Here is an 8,928-nt window from a genome sequence, read left to right on the forward strand (position 1 = left end):
TCTTTTAAGTGAACGATGAGAGCCGGTTCCCGTCTAAGACCGAGCCATTTTTTTCTAAGGCTTGTCATTTAACCAATCAGAGAACCACAAGCAAGCTCCAACCCTCCGAGCTGAGACACTTGGTTTTCCTGAATGCCAATCTGCCTTCCAAATAATAGTTGAAGAAAATGTTAAATCAGTTAAATTGAAAGTTGTGGTTGTTTTAATCACTACCGTTGAATGCTGCTGTTTTGCACTTTGCAGAGTATTTGTTTATTTTATTTCCCAGAAATGGATGATTATTTAATTTAATAAGCTATTTTGTAATACCTACCTTTTGGGTTCCATTGGCTATATTTCAGAGTTTACAAGTGATTTTTTATTAAGGTGTTTAAATAAAAATCCAGTTATTTATACAATTGAATGTGTGAGTGCAGTCAGTGAGTTATTACAAGACAGCCATAAAAACAATTGGCCATTGCAACACTATTTATTATTTTTAATATTGAACAGTAATATTTTGTCCATATAGTCATGTAAAATGTAGGTAATATTGTTCTGTACCAGTGGAAATAAATGGTAAAACAAAGAGCTATTTAGGAGCCGAAAGAGCCGGCTCTTTATGAAGAGCCGAGCCAAAAGAGCCGGCTCTCCAAAAAGAGCCGAAATTCCCATCACTACTTCTGATTAAGAACCAAAAGATACTTCAGCTAATATCGCGAGACTCGACTACCCACCTTTCCTGCGAGTTTCTTAAAGGCACAGCGACCTATTTTCTCCATGAACATACTAGTGGCACTGGCTACATATGGTTGAAACACGCATGCGTGAGTAGGAACTGTTAGTTCAGCCATATTTCACATTCCAGTTTGTGAACTAAATCTGGAACGGTTTGGCACATTTCCACCGACATTAGGGTGACCAAACGTACACTTTTCCCCAAACAAGTGCTCTTTTAGGGACCTAAAAATGCATCCAGCCAGGATTTCTAAATCACCAAAAATGTCTGAGATTTTGCAGTCTGCAGGGTTTCTCCTGCCCCATTTCTTGCCAAGCCCTAGATCCTTCATTGATGTGTTTGCATTGATGATGTTGTTTAAAGGTGGGCAAACTACGACCCATATATATATATACATATATATATATATATATATATATATATATATATATATATATATATATATATATATAGGTTGTTTCATCCTGCCCTCTTAGTACTTACAAAACCGCGTTCATTTATTTTTTCTTGCAATATCCACGCCAAAAACTACTGACCTCTGCTAAACCCAAGTCTATTAGGTCTACAGATCGTCACATTTGCCATTGAGTTGAGTGTGTGATCTAACCACTTAGTTGGTTTAAGACGTCACACATAAACGTTAAAAGTGCTGCTTTAAACCATTGGTTTTGTTTAAACTATATGCAACAAGCAGAAACAAAGATAAAAAAATACATTACAAAATCCCATTCACACATAAACATTCACATAATAAAATTATTTAATTAAAAAATTATATGAATTAAACCTCCACCTCTCAGCCCTCCTGACAATTTTTGAATTCAAGGATGACCCTTGAGCTGAAAAGTTTGCCCATCCCTGGTTTAAGGGGTATGAGAGTTGAGAACTGAATTGGGACACACTCATGCCATTTCAGCACTGTAGGTCCACTATCCACCACAGTGAGCAGCTAAACCCGGATTCACACTAGCAGGCCACAAAGCGACAAGAGTACGGAAGGCCATTGGGTTCACAACATATTGAAACATATCACAACACAGCGAAAAAATCCAAATTAACTTCCACGTTAACATGTAAATATCTTTGCGTGTTAACACAGAGAATCCCACATGTTCTGAGTCCAAAGGCTTCCCATAACAGAGCGAGACATGACAAATCTAGTTGAGATTTTCTCTATTTTATGCAAATGAGTTACGAGGCAGTGAAGTGAAATACTAAATGATTGGCTGCAAGAAATTATTTGAACCAGTTGTAAACACAGTAGCCAACTTCTGCTATCTGAAGTAGAGACTAACAATAGCCAAGCTTCTATATAAGCTCTCCCCTTAAACGAGCACTCTGTAGGATATAAAATGTCCAGAGTGTGTGATTAAGGAAACAGTCAAAGCTAAAACACTGCTGCCTCTCACAGATTTGCTAAAGCAGTATATTCTCCTTGTGAAGTGCCCAGTCCAGAGCGGAGCTCCTGTCCTCGACCTCCAAGATTCTGCCTGTCATCCCGTCCTCTGTCCAATCATTTTACAGTCCACCGTGTGGTGAAAAGGTTTTAGTACTGTGTTTTGTGTGTTTTAAAAGAAGAAGTGAAGTGAATAGAAGAAGTGAATAACAACATGATTGAAAAGTGTAAATACCATTGTTTGTTTTAAAGAAATTGATGCAGATTCATGTGTTTCTCTGTGGTGTGTGTGTTTTAAACATTAAGGAGTAAGAATTGTGTTGGAAAAGCCTTGCCCGTTCACCTATTTAAGGTGGAATGGAGAAATCAAGCTTGGTAGTACACAGCAAATATAGGCATTTTACTAGTAGGTAGATGTTTTAGTGACATGAATGTGTTTTAAATGGAAAGAATGGGAATTAAGCATTGTTTTAACAAGTGTTGTTTATAAATCCTAGTGCTAGCTTTAGCTTCGCATGGCTGTTTAAGGTGGAAATGAGTATTAAGTAAGAAGCTAGAGAACAAATAAAATAAAACTCTTAAACAGACCCATTTAAGGTGGAACTAAATGTTTGAACATGAAAATTGTGAATAATTGGTTGAATAACATAGTTGGTTTGTGTGATTTACATGGATAAAGTGGAATAACGGTTGCTTCTAAAAGTTTCAAAAGCTATAGCGCTAGCTTCAGCTCTGAAGGTGGAACAGAGAATTAAAAAACTTGGTGCCAATAAGACTCGTAAACAGACAAATGTAAGATTGAACTAAATGTTTCACTATGAAAATTGTGGATAAGATCTGACTTCTAACGACATTTAGGAAGAAAAAAAATCGATAAGTAACACCAGCCTTGCCTAGTCTAAATATTTCATGTGGATTTGGACAGTAAAGGCTTGCAAATGCAGGGAAATGGTAGCCACATGTTCACTTTTTTGCATAGATAAATGTTTTAGAGAAATTATGAACATTTTTCTGTGTAAATATGTTGATTATGTCTTCTTAGCTATTACGTCATAAGTAGGGTGACCAGACGTCTTCTTTTACTCGGATATGTCCTCTGTTTTAGACCTAAAAAAATGTCCAGGCGGAATTTCACAAACGTCCAGGATTTTGTTTTTCTAGAGCTTATATAGATTTTCGAGAAGCGCTTCGTTCACAAACTAGTCCCACCCTCCCTTACTCCGTTTGGTTCGCTTAAGTGAGCAGGGGGAGTGGTGAAGTAGCCTAGAATCTTCAGATTGCATGGTCTGACTGTAAAGCTACCGTTATTGGTCAAAGCTCATGTACCTACCCTCATCTACCATGCCCTCATCGGCCATTTTGGATCCAACTTTTGTTCTTTCAATGGGAAGAGGGTCATGTGACGCATCAAACTTACTTGAAAGCCTGTGCTAGCATTTCTCCTGCGGTGTTGCTATCAGTGTGTGAAGAGTGGGAGAAGAGGGTTGCATTGACAATCCAACACAATGGGCAGCACTTTGAACACATTTTAGTCAGAAACTTGTAAATAACTCATGAAAGAATAAAGTTACGTTTTTCTTGTGAAATTCTCAATAAGTTTGATGTGTCACATGACCCTCTTCCCATTGAAAAAACTAAAGTTGGATCCAAAATGGCTGACTTCAAAATGGCCACCATGGTCATTGTCCATGTCAATGACCCTACAATGACAAAGTTATGTATTTTGGGCTGGTATTTTGCCAGAAACACCTCTGTGACAATGGCTATATGGCTAATTGCGGTTCCACAAAACTAGACTTGCCTGGTTTCTCTTTGCTCATGTTTTAATCCTATCTGGGTTTTAACAAACAAATCTTGCCACACGCTGGATATAATTTTGCAGTTTTGGCACTGCTGTGCCCCATATTTAGCCTCTGAGTATGCATTTCCACAGATACTCCCTGAAAATGTTTTCTGGGTCTTTAAACCTTTCAAAAATGGAAGAGTTACTGATCCAGTTACTTGCTATATGTTTTAAAAATAATTCAAAATCAAGAACCTCACTCATGATCATGTGATAATGTGATATAATTCGGGAACGAATAACCACTTGTCCTCTAGTTTTACATTGCCTTCTATATGTATAAGATTTATCACAGTGGAGGCATATGAAATTTTTATTGCAGACATCCCAATGAAAATCTAATCTAATCCGAATGGGGCTTTATGCTGTAAGAGAACAGTCAGTACTAATTTTCAGTGTGCTGTGTGAGTTGCCATAAATGGTAAGACATGTGGAGCTCCTGATCAGTACTAGTGAATATCTCCCAAAAGTTGGGTTAAGAGGGACAAATGATGAAGCGGCAACCAGGTGTTGGGCACCCTAGGTTCAGTAATGTAGAAGGAAAATAAAGGCCTGAACCAAGAGAACGTCTATTGGTTCTATTGGTTATCATTAAAGTCACATAACCTTTAATGAGAGTTATGGGAAGAATGTCTCCCAACACACACATTTAAATATTTGTGAAATGAGAATATTAATTGTTGTAGCTTCGCATGTGCACCATTTTTTTTTGACCATTGTTGTTTGACACAGGAGTTCAGCTACACAACAGGCCATGGTTGCCTCTTTCTGATTTTCCTCCAAATTGTGTGCCATAAATTTTCAGTAGTAGATATGGACTGCATACTGGCCATTTAAGTGCCCACACTCTGTGTCTACAAAGCCTTGCTCTTATAGCAAGTGCAAAACGAGAATGCATTGTGCCAGCTGTAATGGTTGGAGGAAGAGGGATACTGTTATGAGCTGTTTTTTTAGGGGTTGGCTTAGGCCCCTTTGTTCCATTGAAAGAAAACCGTACTGTTTATCACACCAAGACAATAGTATACTTTCAAATGTGAGGCAACAGCTTGGGGAAGGCCCTTTTCTGTTCCAACATTACTGTGACCTAGTGCCCAAAGAGATGTATGTAAAAGTGAAAATGTTGACTGATGTGTACAGAGCCTTGAACTCCATTCCATTTAATACTTTTGGGATGAATAAGAATGAAGATCAACAGTATCAGTGTCTGACCCCAAAAAAGCTCTTCCAAGTGAAAGAACACAAATTCCCACAGACACACTCCAAAATTTAGTGGACAGCCTTCACAGAAGAGTGGAATCTGTTATAGCTGCAAAGGGTGGACCAACTCCATATTAATATCTATGGATTTACAATGGAGTATCATAAAACTGTCAGTTCTGACAGTGTACAATGCGGTTTCTCTCCAAGCTGTTTTTAATATAGATATTTCCTGAAGTTCAATTTGTTGTAGGTCTGCAACTAAGGTGCCACCTTAAAGCTGATGACAATTACACCTTTCAAACAACAGTCAACTAAATGTGGTTTAATGTCTGTTTTTTTTTTGTTTTGTTTTTTTTAGTGAACCCAAAGTCCTAAAAAAACATCAGTTATTGCTTTCCATTAATTGTATATTTTGGACCACAGAATCTTTAGGCTGAATGTTTTGGATAATTAAATGCATTCAGTGATCACAAAAGAAATTGAACTTGACAACAAAAAGAATCTAGTCTGTAAATATATAATATGTTGTGTTTTATATACAAAAGAAAAATTAAATAACTGATTAATTTTTTCTCTATAACTGCTTACCCAGGGTCGCAGTGGGTCCAGAATAGCTGAGTGCAAAGCAGGAACACACCCTGAAGGGGGGAGCGACACACACTCACACTTTCATGCACACACTTTTACCCATGAATGCTTTTGAGTAGCCAGTTCACCTACCAAAGTGTGTTTCTGGACACTTGGGAGGAAACCCATGTGGACACAAGGAGAACAAACCAAACATCTCATAGACAGTGACCAGGAGCGGGACTTGAACCCACAACCCCAGAACCCTGGAGCTGTGTTGCGCCACTGTGCCGCCCAAATCAAATAAGTTGTGTGCAGAAAATAAAATGGATTTCTGATCAACGTGTTTACTGTCCTTTTGTGATCTGTTTGAGAGCACTGGATTAGTTATAGAAAATATGGTAAGTATTATTTCAGTAAATAATATTTCCTTTTACTTGAATTTTACACTTTAGCGAATATTACTGGATTGTCATTAGACCTCATTATGAGAATGATGCCATTGGCAGTGTATGCGCCTATATGTGTTTGTTTATATGTGTGTGTGTAGTAGGTGGAGGGGTTCTTATGATTATTGCTTTCTCTTAACCACTGACTCGAATATGATAGGTCAAACAGCTGTCAAAATATAGTATCAAACACAAAAGACAGCTTTTTAAAATTCTTACCTGATATGATATTAGTTGACATTTTTTGTGACATTCAAAATGAAAAAAAAACATGGGTTTCTGTTAGTGTGTAAAAATATGCATAAATATTCATATTCTCTCAAGTCCCTGGCCTTATACTGTAGCTGGTTGCCATGCTTACTGCAGCGGCAAGGCTGATTTTGATATTATGGGATGTTCTTTGTTTTGTCACAGCGTGCCCTGGAGAGGGGGGGGGTGGAGGGGGGAGGTAGGATGTGTGCGAGAAGGGGGTGGGGGTGTTAATAATGTTATGTTTAGTAATGTTTATAGTTCACATACACTGATATGAATAGAGTAGAATTTTACATATAATTGCTGTGTAGATTCCTTTGACAACCCAGTTGTCACATATAACACACATTAAGATAGACGATGTAACCCATTTAATCTATGTAGAATTTTTAAATATTTAAATATTTAACAGTCTGCTCTTTATGCTCCACTCCGATTATGTTTTGCTATAAAAACTAACATTCTCTCCTGTAGCTTTCAAAATGGAGTGTAAATTTCACATGAATGTATATTCAGAGTTCAACCACATACTAACATTTAACAAAAGGAAGAAAAAACTGCCAGTGGATGGAAAGGTGTACTGCAATCATCACAGCTAACCTTTACTGGCCTCAGCAGAAAGAGGGAGAGAGAGAGAATACAGTACAGTGGGAGTGGTGAATTTGTACTTCTGCTCTTTGATTATTATGGAGTGGCAGCAAGATGGGGGGAGGGGTTTCTTGTCACCCAGCATATTATGGGATGTCTGTGTTATTAGGCAGGGGGAGGGGTGAAGGCACGGAATGAAATGAATGGGGGGGGGGTTATTATGGCCTGGATTAGGCCTATTTCTTTTTTTCTTTCTTGTTTTTTTAAGCATTAGCCCACACAAGAATACTCCAAAGCCATGGCTCCCTGATCAAGCTACCATTTCGGTGTGAATATTATGAAATGTTTGCTTTCAGGTGTAGCTTCTGAACCAAAACACAACATGAGTTGAACCACTTGAAGTGGAGAAGCCATGATGAAACTCATACAAGAAGAATATATTGTGACCGTGTCTCTATAGGAATGTTCTTCAGGTGTTCTTCACTGACAACCAGAAACATATCAATAACCTGTAAAAAAACATCTGGCCTTGTCAAAGGAATGGCAGTAGCAAAGTGCTGAGAATCAAACTATAATTATGTGTTGATGGCTAAGGCAAACAATAGGAAGGACAGTATTATTTAGCACATATATTTGTCATGATGACAGCAATGGATAGATGTCATCAACCTGGGATTACAGACTATTTATTTCTCAGTTTCTCAATCTCGTCTGTTGCCCATTGATCCATTTATCTGTAAGAATCTACCTACCAATGGGACTACATCATCAGTTATCTCACTCCAGCTTCCCTTGTGTCTTGCTTCTTGTCTGTTAGAGAGGTTCTGTGTCCATATGTGCTTCTTTTGCCTAGTGACAGGGTAAAATTAAGGGATATGTGTGTATAGATGAAGGTGTATGTGTGTGTGTGGGGGGGGGGTGCTAACAGAAGGAGTATTATGGTCTACATTTTGGCATGCGTGGTAATCTGACCCCCCCTCCCCTCCTCCCCTCACATGCTTATTTCCATGGCAACTCTCGACACAGGAAGAATATTATGGTCTGTACTTTCTTTTGACTCGGAAATTATATTATGGGATGTTCACCGCTACTGGAGCATGGGGGAGGGGTGTGTCTGAGGAGGTTGCCATGACAACTACCACAATATCCTTTTTTCCTATCTATAATTATGGGATTTTAGTGCATATCCACTTCCCATTATAAAAATGGGAACATTTTTTGTGTATATACAAGTATGAGTCAAAGAACTTTAGGAGGTACATGTACCTCTCCTCCAGTACTCTTTGTGGCTCTGCACAGTCTCTTTGGAATAGAGCCAGTAAAATCAGAAAAGAATGAAGAAAACATAGAGGGAACAAAGGCAACAAAGAGGTGGCTGAATGGCAGCAAAAATAGACAAACAATAAAGTGAAGTAGTGTCAGAAATGGAGTTTGCTGTGTCAGAAGAAACATTAAGAAAGAAGGAGAAATTATATATCAGTAAGAAGGAGACATTGATATTTTGTTCAGAAAAAAAAGTAGCTTAGAGAGAAATTTCCAACAATCCTAGGAAATGGGCTCTCAGTATTTAGTACAGTCATGGCAGCTGACTTTACATCACTTTCTGAAAAGTTCTACATTTGGGAATTGGATAGATATACAGATAAATAGACATATAGATAGAGGGGAATTCAAAAGTAGACGTATTCACGGGATATGATAATATGCACATGTGATGTGTATACTAAGTTCCAAAACAAGATAAAAACTCTTAAAAAAAAAAAAAAAAAAAAAAAAAAAACATGCATTACGGATGGAGCTACTGGAAAGGCTGCCACTCGCATCAGTGCCAGAAGTAAATTTAAGACACACACGTCCATATTATGACAAACAATAATTTTTTTTATTAATGTAGCTTAAATCTACATCACTTCAG

Source organism: Hoplias malabaricus, chromosome 6 (assembly GCF_029633855.1).
Source record: "Hoplias malabaricus isolate fHopMal1 chromosome 6, fHopMal1.hap1, whole genome shotgun sequence".
In the NCBI taxonomy this organism is placed as follows: domain Eukaryota; kingdom Metazoa; phylum Chordata; class Actinopteri; order Characiformes; family Erythrinidae; genus Hoplias; species Hoplias malabaricus.